This window comes from Pinus tabuliformis, chromosome Q (genome assembly GCF_031772625.1).
Source record: "Pinus tabuliformis cultivar Carrire ecotype Pingquan chromosome Q, CPIR1, whole genome shotgun sequence".
NCBI lineage: Eukaryota > Viridiplantae > Streptophyta > Pinopsida > Pinales > Pinaceae > Pinus > Pinus tabuliformis.
The window spans coordinates 92,364,614-92,392,098 of record NC_142296.1 but is presented as its reverse complement, the minus strand read 5'-3'; the positions used below and the strand labels follow the sequence as shown (position 1 = coordinate 92,392,098).

Sequence of the window (27,485 nt, the reverse complement as noted above, 5' to 3'; positions counted from 1 at the left end):
TGGTTCATGAGTTATGAACCTTAGAATTACTTCTTTAGTTTGCTTGTTTGAACAGATTTGAATTTGCTTGAGAAAATGACTTGAAATGCTCTTTCTTGCGCCTATTTATAGTGCATTCGGGGTCTAGACTCGACTGACTTGTCCATTAGATGAAATGGCTTGTGCAACTGATATATAGCGAATATTCAAAAAACAGTTTCTCCTCAACCGTGAGGACCATATACCATTATAAAAATCTTGGAATAACATTTCCAACCATATATGTTATGCTTCCTGTTTAAGCTAGGCAAATAGAGTAAACATGCATTCAAAGGTAGAGTGTCCAAATGGGACATAAAAAATACAAAAATCATTTCTCCTTAACTGTGAAGAGTTAGAGGGAGTGCCATATACCATTGGAAGGGTCTTGAAATAAGTTTGCCAACGATATATTTCACACTTCTATTTGATCTAGGTAAATGGAGTAACAATTCATTAAAAAATAGGGTATCCAAATGGGGCATCGAAATTCCAAAAGCAATATTTTGAAATGTGCTATTTGAATATGCAACTTTCTCTTTCATTTGGACAACCATTTGACATCAATGACAGCTTATTTCAACAATCTCCCTCTTTGTCATTGATGGAAACCATCATACTCCCCATGTGATAATGATCCCCCTCTCTTTGTGCTTATTAATATTTCTCCCCCCCTTTTGACAATGACAAAGGTTAATTTCCCTTGACACTATCCCCCCCTTGTCTTTCTTTACTGAAGATCAAGCAATTCAATTTGGAGCTGAAATTACTCCTAGTTTCTGCCTAAGATACTTAAATGTCTCTTTAGGAAGTGGTTTGGTGAAGATGTCTACAATATGTTCCTTTGTCCCAACATACTCTAGCTTTATATTCTTTTTTGTGGCTTGCTCCCTCGAAAAGTTAAACTTGATAGGAATACCCTTGGCCTTGGAATGCATCACTAGATTCTTAGAGATGTTTATTGCACCATTGTTGTCACAAAGTATCGAAATATGCTCATCATATTTTACTTGTATGTTTTTCAAGGTTTGCTTCACCCAGAGGAATTGAGTACAACATGTTAATGCTGCAATGTATTCTACTTCTGTTGTAGACAAGGATACTAAAGATTGATTCTTGCTCAACTAAGATACTAAAAATTCTCCCAAGTAGGAGGCTACTCCACTTGTACATATTCTTCAATCTATACTTCTTGCCAATCTGCATCTATGTAAGTTAACAATGCCAATTCCTTCCCTTTTGAGATACCACAACCCAAAGTCTATTGTTCCTTTGAGATATCTAAAGATCCTTTTCACTACTAGAACATGAGTTTCCTTTGGTGCTTCTTGAAATCTTGCAACCTATCCAACTGCTTGCATTACATCTGGTCTTGAAGTTATCACATAGAGTAGGCTATCAATAGTTGAGCTATAGAGCCTTTGATCCACTTCCTTGGATTCATCTTCTTTCCTTAGCTTGCGTCCGATGACCATATGATTTCTCATAGGTTTGCAGTCTTCCATTTTGAACTTATTCAATATTTCTTTGATGTACTTGGTTTGAGAGTTGAAAATGCCTCCATCTAGCTGAGATTTATGGTGTCAACAAAACAAATTCAACTCCCCAAGAAAAGTCATTTCAAATTCATTGTGCATATCTTTTGCAAAGTTCTTAATCTATCATCATCAATTCCAAAGATATTGTCATCAGCATATACTTCAATGATGATCATATTGTCTTGATATTCCTTTATGTAGAGATTATTGTCTACATTTCCCTTTTTGAATCCTTATTGCTGCAAATACCTGTTCAATCTTGAGTACCAAGCTCTAGGGGATTTCTCAAATCCATACAGGGATTTCTTCAATCTCCAAACATAATCTTGATCATTTGATAATAGGACTCCTTCTGGTTGTTCTATGTAGACGTGTTCTTCTAGCTCCCCATTAAGAATGGTTTATTTTACATCCATATGATACACTTTGATTCTTTTGGAGCATGCATAGGCTAATATCATTATGATTTCTTCCATTCCGTCTACTAGAGAAAAAGTTTCTTCAAAGTCTATCCCTTCAACTTGTGCATATTCTTAGCACCATAGCTTTGCTTTGTTTATGGTCACCTTTACATCTCTATTTAGTTTGTTTCTGAAGACCCATTTTGTACCAACCGTATTTTTTTCTTGGGTATTGGAACAAATTCCCATGTCTCATTCTTTTAAATTTGATTTAGTTCTTCTTCCATGGGATTGATCCAATATTCATGATTTCTGGCTTCCTCAAAGTTACTTGGTTCAATTGAGGACATTAGTGATAGATGTGCTTATTATGGTGTTTGTGCTTGTTTTCTTCTTCTAGTTTTTACTTTTGCGCTTTTCTACCCAATGATTTGTTCTACTGGATGATTCTTATAATATCAACATTTATGTGTCCTTGAAGGCACCTGGAAATATTTTTGATTATCTATTTCTTCTTGTTTAGCCTCTGGTTGCTTCTCTTCTTGGTGTTCCTTTTCTTCTTTCTCTTTCTCTTCCTTTGATTCTTCCTTTTCTTATTCTTCAAAGATGCGTAGATTTTTTCTTTCCTTCTAGGTTGTCAATAAGTTTGTTTAATCAATTTTTACTTTTATGCTTCATACTATCTTGTTGATTCTAAGATTGTAGCACTTGTATGCTTTGTTTTTTACATGAGTAGCTAACAAATATGCCTTCATATGTCCGAGACTCAAACTTTCCTTGTAGATTTTCCTGGAGATTCAATAGCTCATGTAATTTTCTAAAACACAAGACAATAATCTACTCTACTTTCAACAACGAAAACCAATAGATCAATGAAAACAATAATTAGCAAGACGAAGATAATCAATAATACATAACACAATATTTCTCTGGGGAAAGCAACTACTCAAAATCCTGACTATCAATATTGCATTAATTAGAAATCCAAGATGAAAATACAATGTTTGTTCTCACTAGAACAATCCCTGCACAAGTATAATCAACTCTCTACCTCACAAGCCTGCTCTACTCAACACTTAGCCAATTTTGCTGCCTTCCAAGTCCCTATTTCCTTGCGCAATTCTTGAGAGGATCAACGCATATTTAATTAAGAAATCCTTCTTCCAAAATTGCACAATCCAAACTTAGGTACATAAATGATTGCATGCATGATTTGTACAACTTGGAAAATCATACAACTGATAGTACACTATCCCCACACTCTATTATCAACTGGGTCTTTCTCCGAATTGACATGCATGAGTTTCTCTTGAGTGAATCTCCAGTTAGCTGGAGTAGCACTAAGGATGCACCAGTGCACCAACTCACTACTAGGCCTCTACTAGTTCCTCTAATAGTTAGAACTAGTTTAACTAACCATAACTCAGTCAAACTAAGTTATGTTATTACAACTCAAATAAACTAATCTTGGACCCCTAAAACTTAGGGATCACACTTACATGACTCCAGATAGACTTCCAACTCAAAATTCCTAATTTAATCAATTCAATTAAACTTAATTAACTATTTACAAGTTGCTATGAGAATATAATTCCCTTTAATTCACAATTTAATTCAAGGACAAATTAAACTAGAATTTCTTGTTGCCATTTCTCAACATTCCCTCTCAACAAGAAAGGGATTATGAGCTACCCTGATCCTGTCTCTGTTGAACTCGAATTTACATCTTGACAATGCCTTTTTCAAAATGTCAACATCCTGCTCCTCTGTGGGAATGTACTCCAACAACATAATCCACCTCAATGCACAATCTCGAAGACGATGATATCAGATATCAATATGCTTGGATCGATCATGAAAAACTGGATTTTCAGAGAGTTTGATACAACTCTGATTATCACAGTAAATCACAGTTGGATCCATCTACTCACCAAACAAACCAACCAGAATCTTCCTCATCCAGATGGCCTCACATGTTGCTTGACTTTCAACCATGTACTATGCCTCTACCAAACTGAGTGCAACCAATCTCTGTTTCCTCATGTACCAAGAAACAACTTCTGACCCAATACTGAAGATCCATACTGATGTTCTCTTCCTTTAAGATGGACTTCTTGCCCAATATGAATCAGTGAAGCCTTAAAGCTTCACTCCCTCTGTCTATCTGTACCACAATCCATACTGAGTAGTGCCTCTGAGGTATCTCAACACATGCTTGGCCACCTTCCAATACAACTTGGTAGACCTAACCATCGCTTGACTATGTTGGTTAATTTCATAACAAATGTTTGGTTGAGTGTTCACCAAATACATGAGTGAACCCACAAGCTACCTGTAAATGGTAGCTACCACTACTTCACCCGAAGTAGCATACTCCTTTCTCCATTTACCTACTAGAGGAGTCTCCATGGGTTTACTGCTCTCCATGTGGAACCTTTTTAGTGTCTCGTTGGCATACTTGCCCTGCGAGACAAAAAATTCCCCATCACCTTACCATACTTCCATGCCCAGAAAGTAATGCATGAGCCCCAAGTCCTTCATCTCAAACTCTCTTGCAAGATCCTCCTTGCAAAGACTTGATCAACTTATCATCACATGTCATAATCAAATAATTGACATATAAAAAATGATCAACAACTTACCCTCCAGCACTATGTGGTACAGGTTTTCATCCGCTTCACTCTTCGTGAAGCCTAACCCAGTGAAGTAGTTGTCTATCCTAGTGTACCAAGCACGAGGTGCTTGCTTCAGCCCATACAACACTCTCTTGAGCCGGCACACATACGACTCATGGTCGAAGTTTTCAAAACCTTCAGGTTGCTCTATGTACACCTCTTTCTCAATCATGCCATTAAGGAAAGTTGTCTTTACATCCATCTGATGTATCTTCCAACCCATATGCACTGATAGCGCCAATATGGATCTGATTGATGAACACCTTGCAATAGGAGTAAAGGTCTCTTCATAGTCAATCCCCTCTACCTATGAAAATCCACAGGCCACAAACCTGGCCTTATGCTTATCCACATTACCATCCTCTGCTTGCTTTACATTGTAAATCCACCGACATCTCACCACTGAATTGTCTACTGGTCTTGGGACCACACCCAAAACACTATTATGAACAATGGAGTCATACTCCTCCACCATGGCACCAACCCAAACTGGTTTATCCACTGCCTCCTCAAAGGAAGATGGTTTTGTCTCAACACATCCATGTATCAAGTGTACCTCTCAGGTGACCTCCTCTACCTGCGCTGTGATGTGGGTGCTCCCACATTCTCTCTCACATCCTGCAATAGCCTTTCAGTCTCTCTAGTGTGATTTCTCCCATCTTTGGAAGACTCTACCTGAGTGGATGTCTCCACTCTCAGATGCTCTGCATGTGGCTGCTCCACATCAATCTGAGGCTCCTCGACCTTAGGAGCTGAAAGATCTTCAATCGCATGTAGTTGAATCTCCCTCTCAAGGGAACATCGCATGGCCTTCTCCTCATCGAATATGATATCCCTGCGAACCACTGTCATCTTGTTGAATTGAGGCTTCTGTGATCCATATCAAGTTTATGAGAAATTTTTCCGCGTAAATCACATGATATTTCATTTGTCGACGCGTTTCGAACCAACTAGTGTGGTCCATCGTCAGGACAAGTTGAAGAATCGGATCTAGCTTAGCGCTAGATTAGACTTCAACTTCGAAACCTGTAGGTTTCGAAGTTGAAGTCTAATCTAGCGCTAAGCTAGATCCGATTCTTCAACTTGTCCTGACGATGGACCACACTTGTTGGTTCGAAACGCATCAAAAAATGAAATATCACTGTCATCTTGCTGGTCGACAGGTACACCTAATCTTTGGTCACATGGAAATATACTGATGACCCAAAAATCCTGAAGTTACCAACATCTGGTCTCTTCCCTAAGAAAGCCTCCTCTGGTGTACTCATCCCAAGAATCCGATGTAGGCTTCTGTTCTACAAATAAACAATAGTGTTGCATGCCTCAACCCATAATTGTAATGGTAGGCCTTTATCATGCAACATTTCCCATGCTTCCCCTACAATGCTTATGTTCTTCCTTTCTGCCACCCCATTCAGTTGTGGGTTATGGAATGTCGTCAACTCCCGTTTAATCCCTTCTGCCGCATAGAAGTTCTTAAACTCATTTGAGACATACTCACCACCATTATGACTCCTTATAGCTTTAACCTTCTTGCAAGACTCTTTATCAAACAATGCTTTAAACTAACAAAACTTTGTGAAAGTTTGATCTTTCTTCTGCATGAAAAAGATCCAACATTTACGAGAAAAATCATCAACAAATATAGCATAATACCTGTGTTTGGCCATGGATGATGTCGATAATGGTCCACAAACTTCTGTAAGGACTCACTCTAGAATCACCTATCCTCCACTGTCTCTGTCGTGAAAGGAATATTTGGTGAATTTTCCTAAAGTATACCCCTTGCATGTATCAAATTGCTCTAGCGCACCTTTGGGAAGAACGGTAGAAATCTGCTGCATGATTTTCAAAGCCCTATGATGCAAGTGACCCAATCGCCTATGCCACAACTCATCGATGTCATGGATCTACACCTTTTCTACTTTCGTGCTCAAGGAAGCAAAACATTATACCTCCAACTTGTATAGATTCTTCACCCGAATCCGTATCCTCTTTACCTATCCTGTGGCTATGTGATTAAGGAATGCCTTTACTTCACTAAATATCACATCATAGTCTCTATCCTCCAGCATGGAAATGGATACCAAGTTCTTCTTCAACCCAGGAACATACATAACATCTCTCAAGGTGAAAGGAGCACCCGACTCCCTTGGAAAGGTAACCGTACCCAATCCAGTAGCACTATACCTCCCGTTGTCACCCATCTTGATATGCATCTGGAGGTCCCACTCCACCAGGTCACTAAAGAGCTCCTTGTTGCTAGTCATGTGGAATGAAACTCCACTATCTAGGTACCATACACTACCCATCATTGATGACACTGTGTATGAAATGAGGGTAAAGTCCAATTGGAATTGAGAGGCAAGAGCCTCACCCACCGCTCCTCCTGAGGACTTCTTCTTGGACTTCTTGAGTGGAAAATTTGTAGAAAAATGTCTTAGCTCGTGACAATGAAAGCACTTGACTTTTGGCATGTCCTTCTTCTTGCCTCCATGACAAGAAGTTGATTTGGAATGGGATGCCTTCCCCTTCCCTTTCTTTTCCTTACCCACTAAGGCACAATTTTCCTCATCATCAGTATTTGATGAGGAACTGTCTCTAGTGTTCCTTCTGATCTCTTCTTGCATCAAATCTGACCACAGTCGTTCCCAATCTGGCAGCTTCTCCCTCCCATTGACAAAGTCCTGATAACTATGCCAACTCTTGGGAGTCCTAGAAGAGCTAGGCTCACCATATCATCCTCAGAAATGATAATCCCAACACTTCCAAGCTCATCTTGACAATGAGTGAACTTGGTCAAGTATTTTTGAACTGAGTATCCCTTCTCCATCTTGATCTCTTTGAGTTTCTCCTTTAGTGCCAACTTCCTATAGTCACCGCTATTCTGAAACAGGCCTGTCAATGTCTTCCACATTGAGTATGGAGTTTCCTTGCCATGGAGACTCAAGACAATGTGGTCTCAAACTCCCTCAAGAATAATCTGCCTCGCCTTTGCCACACACTTCTTCCATTCGGCCAGATCATTAGCATCCGATGTTGGTGGCTTAGGAATGTCTTGATCAATGAATTCCTTGAGCCAACACTTCTTCCATCCTATCCTTCCATGCTATGTAATTCGAGTTTCCATCCAAGGCATACTCGACTCTCAAACCGTAGAAAGGCATTTTCTAATCCTGAAGTATGAATTGCAAATTCGAATTTCACCTGTAACCCCTAACTCAAAAACTCCTCTAGTGTACTGTCTTTAGCTCCGATACCATGTAGATTTTCTTATAGATTCAATAGCTCATGTAATTTTCTAAAACACAAGACAAGAATCTACTCTACTTTCAACAATGAAAACCAATAGATCAATGAAAACAATAATCAACAAGAGGAAGATAAGCAATAACACATAATACAATATTTCTCTAGGGAAAGCAACTGCTCAAAACCTCGACTATCTATATTGTATTAATTAGAAATCCAAGATGAAAATACAATGCTTGTTCTCACTAGAACAGTCCTTGCACAAGTATAATCAACTCTTTGCCTCACAAGCCCGCTCTAGCCAATTCCGTTGCTTGCCAAGCCCCTATTTCCTCGTGCAATTCTTGAGAGGATCAACCCATATTTAATTCGGAAATCCTTCTACAAAACTGCACAATCCAAACTTAGGTCCCTAATTGATTGCATGCATGATTTGTACAACTTGGAAAATCATACAAATGATAGTACACTGTCCCTGCACTCTAGTCTCAACTGGTCTTTCTCTCAACTGACATGGATGAGTTTCTCTTGAGTGAATCTCCAGTTAGCTGGAGTAGCACTAAAGATGCACCAATGCACCAACTCACTACTAGACCTCTACTAGTTCCTCCAACAGTTAGAACTAGTTTAACTAATCATAACTCAGTCAAACTAAGTTATCTAATTACAACTCAAATAAACTCATCCTGGACCCCTAAAACTTAGGGATCACACTTACATGACTCTAAATAGACTTCCAACTCTAAATTCCTAAGTTAATTAAGTCAATTAAACTTAATAATTAACTATTTACAAGTTGCTATGAGAATATAATTCGATTTTAATTCATAATATAATTCAAGGACAAATTAAACTGGAATTTCTTGTTGCCATTTCTCAACATTCCTAACATTTGGTCATCGCTCTTTATGTAACATTTTCTTCCAAATATTATGAAATGCTTGACACTAACTATTCTTCCCTTCCATAGTTCATAAGGAGTTTTGTCATTGTTTCTTCTCAACAATCCTTTCTTCAAAATATGAACAATTGTATGTACTGCTTGTACCCAAAATATATTACTTAGCTTGGATTCATGTAACAAAGCTATAACCATCTCTTCCATATTTTTGTTCTTTCTTTCAAATCCTCCTTTTTTTTGAGTAGTTTAACTTGTTGAGAAGTGTCTTCTTATTCCATGTTCTTCACAATAGTCATTGAATTCATTTGAAGTAAATTCTCCTCCATTATCTGATCTCAAGAATTTGATTTTCAAATCGATTTCATTTTCAATAAGTTCCTTGAATATTCTAAAATTTTCAAAAGCTTCTAACTTGTTTTTAAGAAAACAAACCTAGGTCATCCTTGTGTAGTCATCAACAAGCAACATGAAGTATTGTTTGCCATATAGTCCTTTTGTTCTTGTTGGCCCACATAAATCAATATGTACAAGTTCCAGTTATTTTGTCGTAGAATTTTCTTCAATTTTGAACTCAACTCTTGTTTGTTTTCCATGCTAACAATACTTGCACATAACATTTGAAGGTTTTCTTATTTCAAGCATATCCCTTATAGCTTCCTTCTTTCTGACATTGACAAGATTGCCAAAGTGTATATGTCCCAACCTCATGTGCTAAAGCCATCTTTCACCTTCCTTTCCTTGACAACATCTTTCCTTTCCAATCTCATTTAGGATGTATATGTTGTTTGGAGTTCTTATTTCTATTGAAACCAATTTCACTGATCCTTCTTTCCTTATTTGACATTCTTTTGAATTGAATATAAGTGTGTGTGTCATTGATCACACATTTGGCTAACACTTAGCAGATTATGCTTCATTTATTCAAAAAATAAAACATTTATGCCACTGCATCTTTGCTTCCAAGGTTAATTATGCCTTTCCCTCTAATTTTGGCAGAGTTAGTATTCCAAAAAGTAATAGATATTTTTTCTCTCTTTCTTCAATGTTACAAATCTATTTTTGTCTCTGGTCATATTATTTGAGCATCCACTATCAATATACCATTGAATTCTTTTCTTTGGGCTTGTAGATCAAGCCCACATTCCTCAACTTTAAAATATTCCTTCTTTTTCCAAGTTCTTGGTTGTTCCCTCATATGATGAGCAATAACCTACCTTGTTTCCTTTGAAGGAACTATCAAATTGCTTCTACAATTTCTGGTTATGTGTCTAAAATTGTTGCATTTGTAACACAATTTCATTACTAAGAGCGCCAAAATTGTTATTATTTCTTTTCAAAACCTCATGAGGTTTTTTACCATAACTGCCTTCATAGTTGTTGGGTATCTCAAATGCCACAATTCCTTTGTTCCATTTCTTAGTTTCAATATTACTTTCTTATATTTTTGATATATTAATTTGCATAATTTAAATTTTTGAAGAGATTAATTTATTATTGTCATTTCGCTCTGCTGACAAATCATTTCAATTAGTAAAGCACTATTTTCTCATAATTGGATCATTATTGTAAACATGGATTTTGCAACAACTAGAATTAGATGTTATTTCCTAAGCTGTTCCTAGTAGAATCAGATAACACGATGTTGTCTTTGTTAACTATATCAAAATAAGTGAGGTTGATTCTTATCCGGGTGAGACTGTTTGGGGAAAAGCCCTAGATTCTTTCATCTGGGCAATATTAAGGCCCTTTTGTAATTGAAAACGAGCATCCTGAGAATCTTTAGATTCTCAGGCTTACTCATTTTTGAGATATTTGTTGTTTTTATAATTTATGACTGTAGTATAAAGATGGGGACATGTCCCGAACGAGATTTTTTTGATGTAATATTTTTTATACATATTTGATAAACTCGTGGAAGCGCTGTAATCGTTCTCTTTATAATATAATGCAAGTTTCTATTATCAACAGTTAGTTTATTGTTCTGTTTTATCTTTTGAGACATTCTCATTCCAGTGGTTTGATCCCGCTCTTGGAAGAGGCTCTGTATTCCGCTGTATCACTAGTTCCACAATCTACTATTCTACATCAATTATCTATTTGTTACATCAACTACAAAATTGAGTGCTTCATTTGGTAGCTACAAAATTAGTTTGCAGAGATTGTTCTTTGGATAAGTAGTTTACAATTGTTTTTGCTTTCTTGCTGTTCCTTAAAGGTTATCATTAGATCATTGATATTTCCACAATAGTTTAGTGTATTTTCATGTTATCTGTTTCTTTCCATTATACAAAATATAGTTTCTTCGTGTTGTTTTTTCGATTATGAGATTATTATTTCATAAGTAGTAGCTTAGCACTAGACAAATTTCTTTGCTGTTTCTTGTAAAGCATAATTAGGATTCAATATTTTTAGATGATTTTTGAGAGATATAAGTTTCTTAGGAATTAAATCTTTCAAATGTGTGTTTTAATCTAGGAGTTGATTCCTTTATTATTGTTACTTTGGTTATTGTTCTAGTTAGCTTGTAGCACTATCTCTTGCATAGAATTTGTGGAAAACCTTGAAATAACTAGATGAAACCTCAAGTTGACAATTTAATATGTGGTAGTTAGTTGCTCCTTTAAGAATAATTAATTGTCCCAACATTTTGGTGTTGTTGTCGGGGATGTTGTCAAAAGAGAGTGCCATTATATCTAGTTTCATATCTGACTTTCTTAGGGTTGGATATTGAAGACAAAAGGTAAGAACCTGCACACGCACTCTGGTAAACAGAAATTTGTCGTGGTGTCTGCCCTTAGTTGATAGATTTAGGCTCTTTTAGTGTGCATGACTAGGAAGAATACTAAAGGTAGGAACCAAGTAGAAATAGACCAAAAACCTACTTCAAAGAGTACTAAAAGCCAAGGTCAAGTTGGCCTTGGGCAAGCGACCTTCATAGACGAATCATTTGAAAGGAAGAATCTCAAGCCTCATTAGGAACTCAAATGCTATCCAAGAAGGGCTCTACTATTATTGCCCCTCTAGTAGCAAAATCTTCTGCTATGGCTAAAATTGAAATTCATGATAAAACCGTAGGTCAGAGCAGAGATTTCACGATCTACCAAGTAGGAATCTTGATCCTTTTAGAAAGAGAAAGGGGCAATCTTCCAATTTAAAGGAAGGGGAAGGCAAGACAAGTGATTGATATATTCAACCCCATGAGCATAAATCTCCTGCGGCACCCATGAAAAAATAAGGAATCAAAATTCCTAATTTAAGTAGCACTGTAAGGCATAAACCAGGTCCAGGGTCTCATCACCATTCCAATCTATTTCAGTTAGTACCTCCTGGTTTTGGCATTCTTGAAGGGTACTAAAAATATTTCAACCAAATGGTAGGATATGTATCGGCCACAAACCTCAACCATAGAATATCCTATTGTTGATCTGCAAGCCAATCCACCTATGAAGGTTATTCCACTTCAAAATATTCCAAATTTTCATGGGATGGCTTCGGAAGATTTCTGTTTGAATTCAACGTCTTATGTCGGGGATAAGATTACACTACTAACCCCCAGAAACTGAAGCTATTCCATTCCGCTTTGAAGGGAGCAACACTGCACTGGTTCATGGGATTGGGGGGCAGTACTATTAACTCATGGGAGCAGATGAAATATTGTCGATCCTAGGACTTAAGGGAATAAATATTTAAAATGACATTTAAGGAAGATGAAAATTTAGAAGAATATATCAAGAGGTTCCAATATAACTTGCAGAGATCACCATACACCACTCTACCTAAAGAAGTACTAAAAACTGCTCTAATTAGGGGAATGAAGGATGAATGGATAGAAACACTTAACCTAATGGGGCAGGGTGATATTTCTAAAGAAGAGTATGATGATATTGTGAAATTATGTATCAGGTGCTTGCATGGGAGTACACGAACTAAGCCTGAGATCCATGATCCGCTTAGTAGAACTGTAAGTAGAGTAATTACGCGCACATAAATTGGTAACTTGCTATAAAATTTTAAAACTGATATATTAAGCACATTGACTACACAATTGGATGTCCCGCAGATAAAACAAAAGCAGGCTAAAGTAAAACAAGCATTAGCAATCTTCTGCCCTCGTTGTTGACGAAAACATAGCCATAAAGAATGACCACTAGATACAGTGGAAATCTGTGCTATCTGTACTAAAGACCACTCGACTGATTGTTTTCCCTCTCTCCATGGGTTGAAGGCCGTATTTAAAGAAGCCAAGGAAGAGCCAAAACTTGTAATTTTCACGGCACAATGATGATAATGGCAAAATCGCCCTACATGTATGGTTAAGGACCCCTCCATGTTTTTTTCGGACAATATAATCAACAACAATTTCCTGCACTAACTTGGTAGTGTCAAAAACTTGCTAATACCACCTAGAAACCCCAGTTAAACCAGCCGTTTCCTGTGCCTTCTTGGTCAAACCAACAATACTTTGCATCTTCATGGGAGAACCCATAGAGTAATCCATATCCTTCGTAATGGAAAAACAAACCCACATAGGGGCTAATGTGGTCCCAAAACTGACAGTTCCCCACAAGGCCTGTTAATCAATAAACAAGAGCATTGCCGCAATCACAACCACCATTACAACCATTACAACCACTACTTTAGTTACCCCCAAACACCTAGTTGGGTACAGTATAGGGTATATTGATGGACAAACATTTAATGTCAATTCGGGGGCCGTGGACTTTGAGGCGCAACGCTGGAAATTCTAGAGAATGACTCTAACAACCTACAAGGTAAAAACCTAGACTATCTGTTCATACCTTGAGTTCCTCCACTAGTCAATCCATGCTCTAATCCTACACTCAAAAAAATCTTTAGAAATAAAATCATAAACACTAATCCAACAATTTGTCAAAAGTATGCAAGCAATCCCTAGTTATTATCAAAATCACTCATTACTCTAGACCATGCACTAACAATCTTCAAAGTTCTTGAAAACAATGCATAAAACTCCCAACTCAATTTATATACTAATAATGGCAATTTTAAAAGAAAAACACACCGATCAATTTTGACACTAACTACTTCACTCATTAACTTATCAAGCAAACTGAGATTGCAAACTAGATAAATGATCAAAAGTCTCAAAATAATACAGGTCTCAATCCATTCAGTTAAAAAGAGTGCTTCAAACAAATCTCCAATCATTCATGCACTGGATAAATCAATATGCCCTATTCCTGCACTAAATTCTCTTTACTCTGTAATTTACTTTACCACTCACTGTGTGATGAAAATATTACAGTTCTAATGTGTTCTAAACCACTCATGAAACATGAAAGTAAAGAAAGCCTTGCTCAATTCCCAAACCAAGCAGAAAATTATTTTAAGCTTAAAAGTATCTAAGACTGAGACTAACAAGTTTAATGAATCAATCAGATCTCGTATTATAAAGGTAACTAGTTATAAATTTCAAGACCCTTGTACTCAAAGAAAAAAGAAACTCTTTCTTACCATAAACCAAATATGTCTCTCTGCATCTTTATACTGTGTATTCAAAAGAACATAATCTCAATCAACCTACAGTACTCAAAATACTGTGGACCCAAATCGAAAATAGAGGAACACCACACTATCAAAAGAAGGAGTTTGAAGGGGACTTTGTTCCTACACTCTGTTCTTACATTCCTGCACTGAAAACAATCATACAAATGAACCCTCAACTTATGGAGCCAAAGCAACCATGTTTTGTTTAACCTGACATAAGAGATATTTCAAATAACCAACTTTCCAGGGATTAATAATATAACTCCGAAGCTTCAAATTTAATTAAAAATTCATGATGAGTAAATTAATTGAAATACATAGTAAAAGAAACCAGTTTCAATATTTATGCAATGTACATGATTGAATCGTAGCCTACAAACTCAACCTTCATAACCTCTCTACTCTTCAACAATATCATCATAGAATGATATGCGATCAAAGAAGCATTCAAATCTCCGTTATCGTCACCCTTTAGAGGAAGATGTAATCATGACAAGGCTATAAGGCTTTAGGACAAAAATACAACTTCATATCTAAGCTAATGAAGGACCAATGCACACTCTCTTGTCACAAAATGCAAAATTAAACTTCAAAAAAACTCAGATAGCCTAGTTAAAGTTTATATATCTCTATAGAATGTCTCAATCTATTTCCTAGATATGAGCTAATGTAATTCCAAGACCAGACCTCCCACACATTGACACCATAAAAATATTGCAAAGATTTATGTTGGTTCTGATGAGGATTAAAACACAAGACTACACCAAAACCAAATATCAACACACACAAAACAAAATAGCTAAGGGAGAACGAGCTAGGTTGGCTGGGCCCTAGCTAAAAAACTCATTTCCCTGTGAAGGAAAAATTAACTATAATGTCTCAATAATCAACACAAGGCAGAACATGAAAATATATGGAAACCTAACATTAAGCTTTGTTTTATTAATAAAAGATCTTTGTTCAATTTATAACCACATAATGATCCAGTCCTTGCAAATCAGAGGAAGGGGGTAGAACCCACAACACTCAACTCAGCAACATCAAGTTACAAAAATGGCTTGTTATCTCCTTGGAGCCATAGCTATGTTTTTATAATTTGTTTACATTACAAATTTGGCTTTAGGTGAGCCAATCCATTACAAAACAAGATGAGGAATTGAATCCCAACTATTTTCCATTGATGGATACCTAGTACAACCATAATCCAATCAAGGAAATATAGATATGATACAAAATTTTCCATTTTTTTTCTTTGAATTTGGGTAAGATCCTAGAATTCTGGAAAAAAAATGTTTTTTTATTATAAAACTTACCAAAAGCCTCGTGTATCTTCTTAACCATAGTGAATTTTTGTAAACGGTTTGGGTTTTAGATAATTTTCTATACTGGGAAAAAACCCATATGCTCAGAGTTTTGAGATTCACCTCCATCTGCACGTAAATCAAGGTCAAAGTTGGCAGTTTGAAAACTATGCAAATTTTGAGTAGATTTGTTGATTTGCTTCTAGAAACCCACACATGTGACCTAGGTGCATTCCAACTCATTTGGAGGTGTTAAAACATTATTTTGGACAAAAACCTTCCTTAGTTTTCTTTGAAAGTGTGTCGATATGTCAAATCCCCAAATTGGTTGCTCTTTAGTGCAGGAATGCTGCTCTTTAGTGTAAAAACAGGGCAATGAAAGATAAGTGCACCTTTGAATGTCAAAAGGGATTGAAAATAGTTCCAATTTCATGTTTGTACTACCAACTAGAATTTTCCTTTGTGGCAAGCTTGAACGATGAAGTGGTCCACATATACTTGGTGCAGGGTCCCTGTGCGATGCAGGAACAAGACAAGCTACATTAACAACATTTTAATGAGCATTAATCCTAGAAATGCATATAACAAAAGTATTTTTAAATAAAATACAACCCAAGCGTGAATCTTCACTATTGCATTAAAAAAATGTAGAAAAAGTTCATAAACGAGTAAAACAAGGGAACAAGTAGGGCATCATATGGGTAAAAAGGTGCATTAAGTTCAACAATTATGGGGCTTGACATGCCCCACCTTCATTACACCCACAACTACCTGCAAAACCAAACCCAAACCCAAATAATAGGCCTATGCAGGTTTTAGAAATACTTGATACTTCTGACTGTTGTCTTCTATCTCTAGAATGCAATGAACTCCGCTTGAGATCTGGGCAGGCCATTTTTCCAAAGGACCCTCCAACAAACTTAGAAAAACCGAAAGATGAAAATTCTGCTAAAAAGCAGCATTAGTCGGAAAACCTCTTGCTAATGTAATTATCACTAAGTCAAAATTACCTAGCTAACAGACTAAGAACCAAGAATCTTGAAAAATTCTAGATGCCGCTCCTTTGTTTCTAGAAAGACTGGCTATAGTAAGGCCACTCACATATCTTGAATTCGATCTTATAGGGGAACTACATAATTTGTGTATTAAAATCCCCATTCTTCAAGCTATACGAGATATACTGATCTATGCTAAGACCATCAAAGAACTATGTGTTAAGAACCCTGAAAGAAAACTAAAAGACCCTCCTACAGTCCATGTCCTTAGGAAGCTTTCTGGTCTTATTTTAGGGAAATAGATACCCATCAAATATGATGATCCTATAAACCTAGTGGTCACCGTTCAAATTCAGGGATTTAGATTTCGAAATATTGTAGATTTTCCTGTAGATTCAACAACTCATGTAATTTTCTAAAACACAAGACAAGAATCTACTCTACTTTCAACAGTGGAAACCAATAGATCGATGAAAACAATAATCAACAAGAGGAAGATAATCAATCGCACATTAACACAATATTTCTCTAGGGAAAGCAACTGCTCAAAACCATGACTATCTATATTGCATTAATAAGAAATCCAAGATTAAAATACAATGCTTGTTCTCACTAGAACAATCCCTACCTAAGTATAAGCAACTCTTTGCCTCACAAGCCCGCCCTAGCCAACACTTAGCCGATTTTTCTGCCTGCCAAGCCCCTCTTTCCATGCTCAATTCCTGATAGGATCAACCCATATTTAATTGGGAAAGCCTTCTTCCAAAACTGTGAATCCAAACTTAGGTCCATAACTGATTGCATGCATGATCTGTACAACTCAGAAAATCATACAACTTATAGTACACTGTCCTTGCACTCTAGTCTCAACTGGGTCTTTCTTTGAACTGACATGCATGAGTTTCTCTTGATTGAATCTCCAGTTAGTTGGAGTAGTACTGAGGATGCACCAGTGCACCAACTCACTACTAGACCTCTACTAGTTCCTCCAAAAGTTAGAAATAGTTTAACTGACCATAACTTAGTCAAACTGAGTTATCCAATTACAAATCAAATAAAGTCATCCTGGACCCCTAAAATATTAGGGATCACACATACATGACTACATAAATAATTCCAACTCAAAATTCTTAAGTTAATTAAGTCAATTAAACTTAATTAACTATTTACAAGTTGTTATGAGAATAAAATTCAATTTTAATTCACAATTTAATTCAAGGACAAATTAAACTGGAATTTCTTGTTGACATTTCTAAACACTCACTCTCAACAAGAAAGGGATTATCAGCTACCCCGATCCTGTCTCTATGAAACTCAAATTTACATCTTGAAAATGCCTTTGTCAAAACATGATAATCCTGCTCCTCTATGGGAATGTACTCCAACAACATAATCTGTCTCAATACACAATCTCGAAGATGATTATATTGGATATCAATATGCTTGGATCAATCGTGAAAAACTGGATTTTCAGAGAGTTTGATACAACTCTTATTATCAGAGTAAATCACAGTTGGATCCATCCGCTGACCAAACAAACCAACTAGAATCTTCCTCATCTAGATGGCCTCACATGCTGCTTGACTTGCAGCCATGTACTCTGTCTTTGCCGAAATGAGTGCAACCAATCTTTGTTTCCTGCTGTACAAAGAAAAAACTGCTGACCCAATATTGAAGATCCCTCCTGATGTTCTCTTCCTGTCAGATGGACTCCCTACCGAATCTACATAATTGAAGCCTTGAATCTCCACTCCCTCTATCTATTTGTACCACAATCCATACTGAGTAGTGCCTCTGAGGTATCTCAACACATGCTTGGCTGCCTTCCAATACAACTTGGTAGGCCTAACCATCACTTGACTAAGCTGGTTAACTGCATAGCACATGTCTGATCGTGTGTTCACCAAATACATGAGTGAACCCACAAGCTGCCTGTAAATGGTAGCTTCCACTACTTCACCCGAAGTAGCATCCTCCTTCCTCCAGTTACCTACTAGAGGAGTCTCGATGGGTTTACTACTGTCCATGTGGAACCTTTTTAGTATCTCGTTAGCATACTTTCCCTGAGAGACAAAAAGTTCCCCATCACCTTGCCATACTTACATGCCCATAAAGTAATGCATGAGCCCCAATTCCTTCATCTCAAACTCTCTTGCAAGATCCTCCTTGTAAGACTTGATCAACTTATCATCACCTGTTAGAATCAAATCATCGACATATAAAACAATGATAAAAAATTTACCTTCCACCACGATGTGGTACAGGTTCACATCCGCTTCACTTTTAGTGAAGCCCAACTTAGTGAAGTAGCTATCGATCCTTGTGTACCAATCATGGGGTGCTTTCTTCAGCCCATACAACGCTCGCTTGAGTTGGCACACATGCGACTCACGGTCAAAGGTCTCAAAACCTCCAGGCTACTCCATATACACCTCTTCCTCAATCTTTCCATTAAGGAAGGATATCTTTACATCCATTTAATGTATCTTCTAACCTATTTGCGTTGATAGTGCCAATATGGATTTGATCGATGAGTACCCTGCAACAATATCAAAGGTCTCATCATAGTCAATCCCATCTACCTGTGAAAATCCATGGGCCACAAACCTGGCCTTATGATTCTCCACACTAGCATGCGCTACTAGCTTTACCTTGTAAAGCCATCAGGAGCTCACCGTTGACTTATCTTCCGGTCTTGGAATCACATCCCAAACACTGATACGAATAATGGGGTCATACTCCTCCACCATGGCATCAACCCAAACCGGTTGTCGCACTTCCTCCTCAAAGGAAGGTGGCTCTGTCTCAACACATCCGCTCATAAGAGCCATGTATCTAGTGTACCTCTTAGGTGACCTCCTCTACCTACGCTATGATGTGGGTGCTCCCACATTCTCTCTCGCATCCTGCAATAACCTGTCAGCCTCTTTGGTGCTCTTTATCCCATCTCTGGAAGACTTTGCCTAAGTGGATGTCTCCACTCGCTGATCCTTTGCATGTGGCTATTCCACGTCAATCTGAATCTCCTCAACCTTAGGAGCTAAAAGCTCCTCAACCACATGTAGCTGAAGCTCCCTCTCAAGGGAACATCACATGGCCTTATCCTCATCGAATCTGATATCTATGCGAACCACTATCATCCTGCCGGTCGGCAGGTACACCCGATAGTTGTGAGGTGTATTAGTGTACCCCACAAATATTCCCAACTCTACAGTCATCTTAAGCTTCTCTCGTGCATCTTTGGTCACATGGAAATATAATGATGACCCAAAAATCCCGAAGTGACCAACATCTGGTCTCTTCCTTGAGAAATCCTCCTCCAGTGTACTCATCCCAAGAATCCGATGTAGGCTTCAGTTCTACAAATAAACAGTTGTGTTGCATGCCTCAACCCACAAGTGTAGTGATAGGCCCTGATCATGCAACATCACCCATGCTGCCCCTACAATGCTTTTGTCCTTCCTTTCTACCACCCCATTCTACTATGGGTTATGGGATTTTGTCAACTCCCGTTTAATCCCTTCTGCCGCATAGAAGTTCCTAAAATCATTTGAGACATAGTCACCACCGTTTTCACTCCTCAAAGATTTAATCTTCTTGCTAGACTCGCCCTTGACCAATGCTTTAAATTCATAAAAATTTGAGAAAGTTTGATCTTTTGTTGCATGAAAAAGATCCAACATTTACAAGAAAAATTGTCAACAAATATAACATAATACTTGTGTTTGACCGTGGATGCTGTCGAGAATGGTCTGCACACATCTGAATGGACTCGCTCTAGAATCGGCTGTGCTCGAATATTTCTGTTGTGAAAGGAAGCTTTTGTGATTTTTTCCCAAAGTACACCCCTTGCATGTATCAACTTGCTTTAGCATGCCTTTGGGAAGACCGATATAAATATGTTGCATGATTTTCAAAGCCCCATGATGCAAGTGAACCAACTGCCTATGCCACAACTCACTGATGTCTCAACTCTACACCTTTTCTTCTTTCGTGCTCAAGGAAACACAATCTTCTACCTCCAACTTGTAGAGATTCTTCACCTGAATCCCTATCCTCTTTACCTGTCCCATGGCTATGTGATGAAGGAATGCCTTTCCTTCACTAAAGATCACATCATAGCCTCTATCCTGCAGCACGGCAATGGATACCAATTCTTCTTCAAACTTGGAGCATACATAACATTTCTCAAGGTGAAAGGAGCATCCAAATCCCGCTGAAAGGTATCCATCCCCAATCCAGTAGCACTATACCTCTTGTCGTCACCCATCTTGATATGCATATGGAGGTCCTTCTCCTCCAGGTCACTGAAGAGCTCCTTGTTGCCATTCATGTGGAATGAAGCTCCACTTTCTAGGTACCATACACTACCCATCATTGATGACACCATGCATGAAATGAGGGTAAAGTCTAATTGGATTTGAGAGGCAAGAGCCTCACTTTCTCCTCCTCCTGAGGACTTCTTCTTTGACTTCTTGAGTGGAAAATTTGTAGCAAAATGTCCCAGCTCATGACAATGAGAGCACTTGAATTTCAACATGTCCTTCTTCTTGCCTCCATGACAATAATCCAATTTGGAATGGGATACCTTTCCCTGCCCTTTCTTTGCCTTACCCGCTAAGGCACAATTTTCTTCCTCATCAGTCTTTGATGAGGAACCATCTCTGGTGTTCCTTCTGATTTCTTCCCGCATCAAATCTGACCACAGTCGTTCTCGATCTGGCAGCTTCTCCCTCCCATTGACAAAGTCCTGATAACTATGCCAACTCTTGGGGAGTCCTAGAAGAGTTAGGCTCACCATATCATCCTCGGAAATGGTAATCCCAACACTTCCAAGCTCATCTTGACAATGAGTGAACTTGGTCAAGTATTTCTAAATTGAGTCACCCTTCTCCATCTTGATCTTTCTGAGTTTGTCCTTCAGTGCCAACTTCCTATGGTCACTGTTATTCTGAAACAGGTCTGTCAATGTCTTCCACATTGAGTATGGAGTTTCCTTGTCATAGATACTCGAGATAATGTGGTCTCGAACTCCCTCAAGAATAATCTACCTTGCCTTTGCCACACACTTCTTCCATTTGGCCAGATCATTAGCATCTGATGTTGGTGGCTTAGGAATGTCTTGATCAATGAATTCCTTGAGGCCATTATCCTCCAACACTGCTTCCATCCTGTCCTTCCATGCTATGTAATTCGAGTTGCCTTCCAAGGCATACTTGAGTCTCAAATCGTAGAAAGCCATTTGCTGATCCTGAAGTATGAATTGAAAATTTGAATTTCACCTGTAACCCCAAACTCGAAATCTCCTCTAGTATACTGTCTTCAGCTCCGATACCATGTAGATTTTCCTGTAGATTCAACAACTCATGTAATTTTCTAAAACACAAGACAAGAATCTACTCTACTTTCAACAACGAAAACCAATAGATCGATGAAAACAATAATCAACAAGAGGAAGATAATCAATCACACATAACACAATATTTCTCTGGGGAAAGAAACTGCTCAAAACCCCGACTATCTATATTGCATTAATCAGAAATCCAAGATGAAAATACAATGCTTGTTCTCACTAGAACAATCCCTGCACAAGTATAATCAACTCTCTGCCTCACAAGCCCACTCTAGCCAACACCAAGCCTCTCTTTCCATGTGCAATTCCTAAGAGGATCAACTCATATTTATTTGGGAAACCCTTCTTCCAAAACTGCGCAATCCAAACTTAGGTCCATAACCGGTTGCACGCATGATCTGTACAATTCGGAAAATCATACAACTTATAGTACACTGTCCCTGCACTCTAGTATCAACTGGGTCTTTCTTTAAACTGACATGCATGAGTTTCTCTTGAGTGAATCTCCAGTTAGCTGGAGTAGCACTGAGGATGCACCAGTGCACCAACTCACTACTAGACCTCTACTAGTTCCTCCAATAGTTAGAACTAGTTTAACTGACCATAACTCAGTCAAACTGAGTTATCTAATTACAACTCAAATAAACTCATCCTGGACCCCTAAAATTTAGGGATCACACATACATGACTACAAAGACTTCCAACTCGAAATTCCTAAGTTAATTAAGTCAATTAAACTTAATTAACTATTTACAAGTTGTTATGAGAATATAATTCGATTTTTATTCACAATTTAATTCAAGGACAAATTAAACTGGAATTTCTTATTTCCATTTCTCAACAAATACTTTAGTGGACTTAGGAGATGTTGTAAATATCACAACACTTGAAAATTGTGCCCTCCTTGGAATAACCACGTTTCGACCAACCCAAACCATGTTGGAGCTAACTGACAAATCTGTGGTAAAACCATAAAGAACCCTCGATGATATCATCGTCTCTGTGGATTCCTGGGAATACCCAGTGGATTTTTTAGTTCTTAACCCCGTAAATAAGCTGGAAGAACACCCTCTCATACTAGGCAGGTCATGGCTCGCCACTTCAGATGCGTACACTGGGTATCAGACTGGAAGTATGACTATTGCTAAGGGAACTACCATCAAGAACCTTATCCTATATCCGCTTTCTAAACCTAACATGCTATCTGATAATTTTAAGTGGCTTCCTCCCAAGTATGAAGAAGTTAGGCTACATTCTCCCCTTACCATTGATAAATATCTTATATTTAAGAGACATATTGAGTATGATAGAATTAATGATTTCATTATCCAGCCCTCTACTGTAAGATATCCAACATGTCAGATGTTGAAAGCATTCCTCGATAACAAATCCCAGGGTGATCCATTGTAGGAGTTAAATAATGGCCACATACCTACAAATATAACCCATAACAACATTCCTGTTGAGATCGAACCAGACAAAACGTTAAATATTAATGCTAGTCTTAATGATCTCTAGCGTGAGAAACTGATTCAAGTTCTTCAAAAATACAAACAAGACTTTGCATGGGACTATGCAGATATGAAAGGTATTGATCCACAACTGTGTACACACAACATTTACATTGAAAAATGTGCCCAAGTAATTCACCAACAACAAAGGAGATTGAATTCACATCTTAGGGACATAGTGAAGCAAGAACTACAAAAACTACTTGATGTCAATTTTATATACCCTATATCTGACAGCCAGTGGGTTTCACCATTAGTGGTAGTCCCTAAAAAGAATGGGAAATGGAGAATTTGTGTAGATTACAAAGAACTAAATAAAGCCACACAAAAAGATCATTTCCCTCTCCCGTTTGTAGACCAAGTCCTTGATACACTCATTGGGAAGAAATAATTTTCCTTCCTAGATGGGTTTAGTGGATATAATCAAATTTAGATTGATCCTAAGGATCAAGACAAAACCACATTCACTTGTCCATGGGGAATGTTTGCATACAAATTTTTACCATTTGGGATTTGCAATGCACCGACCACTTTCCAAAGGGCGATTATGAGCATATTTTCTGATTTAATCAATGATGGAATTGAACTTTATATGGATGATTTTACTCTTTATGGTAATGAATATGATGAAGCTTTGGAAAATTTGGAAAAAGTTCTTGTACGATGTATAGCCACCAGATTATGCCTCAACAATGATAAATTCCATATGCTGACAACAAAGGGTGCAACCTTGGGACACTTCATTTTTGCTGTAGGTATTCTATAATATATATTACCTGCAAATATATGAGAATACAAATATACCCAGAAATAATAAGAAAGGAATAGATAAACTTCTCTTTATTAATCAAAACCCTTAAGGTAGGGTAACACCATACAATCACTCCTTAAGGAAGGAGAACACTCCACAAGTCATATGCTTGCCCATACAATAATCCTTGACACCTCTCAGTGGGGAGTCTCTAGCCTCTATATGGGTTTCATACATACAATACCATGGGTCATTACCATGCGTCTCTCAATACCATGTATCTAATACAATGGCCTTATTACATTATTGCTAACTACTTGTGGTCTCTTACATGATGCAGATTAACCACTTTATTTATTAACTATGACACATCCCATTATTACATTATTCCCTTGGATACCTCTCTCTGTACCCCATAATATCCCCGTTAGGTATACTACATTCCACCCCCCTTAAACATGTTTCGTCCCTGAAACATAAGAAGAACATAAATAATAACATCTACTCAAAAGAGTAGTCCACTGGTAGCATGCACGTGCATCTAGCCATCCCAGAGACAGGTGATTACTCGATCTAGCTGGTGCCTTGCTCGCTTGAGTTGGGAGTTGATCCTGACAGTTCCTTTGTGTTGATGTGCTGTGGTTGGATCTTTGCACCTCTCTATTTGTCATGCAGGGGTTGTTTTCCTTGTGGCTAATTTGTTGCCATCTTGTTGGTTGTTTTCTTGCTGGGTGATGTGGGTGGTGATATGCTGAAGTTTTAACCAATGGTGTATCTTTCTTTAATTCACTACCTAATGGAGCCTGATTGGTATCTGGTACATGTTGTGGCACCTGCGGTTGTTGCTTATCTTCCAATATTACTGTTAGAGTCGGTCTTGTCAGTCCTCCGTCAGAGATCAACACTCTTTTTGCATTTCATTTTTAAGCGTCTCGCTCGATTCATCAATTGCATTCTGCTAGGGGCATGCCATTTACTGACAGAAGGGCTTGGTTTTCTCATTTTACCTCTCATGCCTTGTCCTGCTGGCTTAGCTCTGTTTATCAAAGTTCATTAAATCAGTAATGAAGTCATTTACCGTCTGGTTTTTGTCGCTTGATAAGCAAAGAGTCAAACTTGGTCATTAGGTCTAGGGTTCACAAATTGTTGTTCTTTAAGTGTTCAATGACGCCTGCAGGCCAAAGGGAGCTTCAATAAGGTTTCATTCCAAGATTCTCATCATTCATAATGCTCATAGATGTTTCTTCTTCAAAACTCTGTTTTGAAGAAGAAATCATTAAATTTGTTCTTAAATATGTGATTTTTCAAAAGTTTTCAGTCATGAAATGTTTTGGCGCCACATTGATCCACTGCAAATCATCCCTGCAAGCTGACAGAGTAAGTTCATTTCAGCCAAAGTTAGATGGAAACAAAAGATATATGAAAGTGCTAATGTGAGCATTATAACGGTGAGTTTTTATGAGTGGAAGTTCAAAGCCTTTTGTACATATATCATTATGATGTGCCAAACACTCCATATGCACACTAAAAATGTCATTGAGACCAAGAAAATAATGGAGAAAACAGTGGGTGAACGAATTCAGTGTTTGGAGGCTACAAATATGTTGAAACAGAGGCGCGCGGCGCATGGGAGGAGGGCGCGACGCACCCACGCAACGCGACGCATAGAGCATTTTTTCACAGTGCAATTTTTCACTGGCGTGACACACTCACTAGGTGTGGCGCACTGGGAGTGCGCGCGGCGCACAGAACCCTAAACCCAAAATTCACTAAATCTTCATCGAATTTTCTAAATCAACTCAATTTGTTTGCTCCAAATGGTATGCAGGTTCGATGTTACTTAGAGCAGGCCAACATCGTGGTTTTGACAGTCACGCAAATGATATCCATTTGCGATTTCATAATATTTGCCAAACATACGAAGAGTTCCTTGGTTCGGATAGTGGGGCAGTTGCTGAACTGAAACTACTATTTTCTTTTGCAAATGAATATGGTTATGCTGATTGGCTTTAGTTTGATGAATCAGTTGTTCGTGGCCTTGCTTATTACACAGGGACTGTCTTTGAGGGTTTTGACAAAGATCAGAAACTTCGAGCAATATGTGGAGGTGGATGTTATAACTGGCTTCTTTCTACTTTTGGTCGCTCTGACATCCCTGCATGTGGTTTTGGTCTCGGAAATGCTGTCATGGTGGAATTGCTAAGGGAGAAAAATTTGATCCAAATTCTAACTCAGGAAATAGACGACATAGTTTTCCCTGTGAATGGAGAGCTTAAGCAAGCAGCTGCCATGGTGGCATCCAATTTATGAAACAAAGGGTGCATTGTGGGTCTAATTCTTGAGCACAAACACCTGAAATGGGCTTTTAAGCATGCAGAAAGAGTAAATGCAAAGAGGTTGTTTCTTGTCGGGCAAGCCGAGTGGGAATGCGGTGCTGTGCGTGTAAAGGATCTTGCGACCAGAGGAAAATCTGATATATTGATTAGTGATTTATTATAAAACTCTACATTTCATCATCTATTTCTTCAACAAAGAATCTCTCCAACAGGATTAAAATGACTTTCCAATCAATTCGACAAGGGTGTAATCAAACACTATCGGAATGCCTTAAAAGGGAGTTCCGACTTCCAATAAATACATGGAGGGGTGTAATATCCAAATATATGTATGAGGGTGTTCGGGCTTTGATGATTAAAAAAGATAACTCTCCCACGTTGAATGAAGTCACAAACGAGAAGCTAAATTTGGTCTTCAAACCATTCAAGGAGGAGTTTGAACTACAACCACCAGCAGAGAACAAAATATCAAAGCGAAAAGTCAAAAACTGAAAGCCAAAATTAGAATGCAAAATATCTACCACGGCAGAGAGATAGGGAATGGATAGCCTATTTTGGTCTTTCTTCATGATTTCATGGGATCCACGCTATAGCTTTCGCTTCTCCATTGGTTGTTTGAGTGGAAAATGTAACGCTTCCCCTTTTCAAAACAGGTGGCTAGCTCTTCAGTTTCTGTTTTGTTAGTGATGATTAAATGATTCCTTATTCTGGGTCGATCCATTTTCTCATAGAAAGCTTATTTATTGTATTGAAAAACCATTTGTTAAAGGTTGGAATTCCTGGGAGCAGTGTGGAGGACAAACCCAACGCTTTTATTGTACAATTTTGGTAGAGATTTTAATGAAATGATGCAGCTCTAATTCCTGAGATCCATGTGATGTGAGTTTAGCATATGTTCTTCTTACTGTTTCATGAGTAAATTGTTAT

General features: G+C 37.9%; 1 pseudogene; it reads left to right on the top strand.

Annotated features, from left to right (window-relative positions):
- The window catches only part of LOC149218402 (histidine--tRNA ligase, chloroplastic/mitochondrial pseudogene), a 66,060-nt pseudogene extending 39,339 nt beyond the window's left edge, over positions 1 to 26,721 (top strand).
- Positions 26,722 to 27,485: the final 764 nt, after the last annotated feature.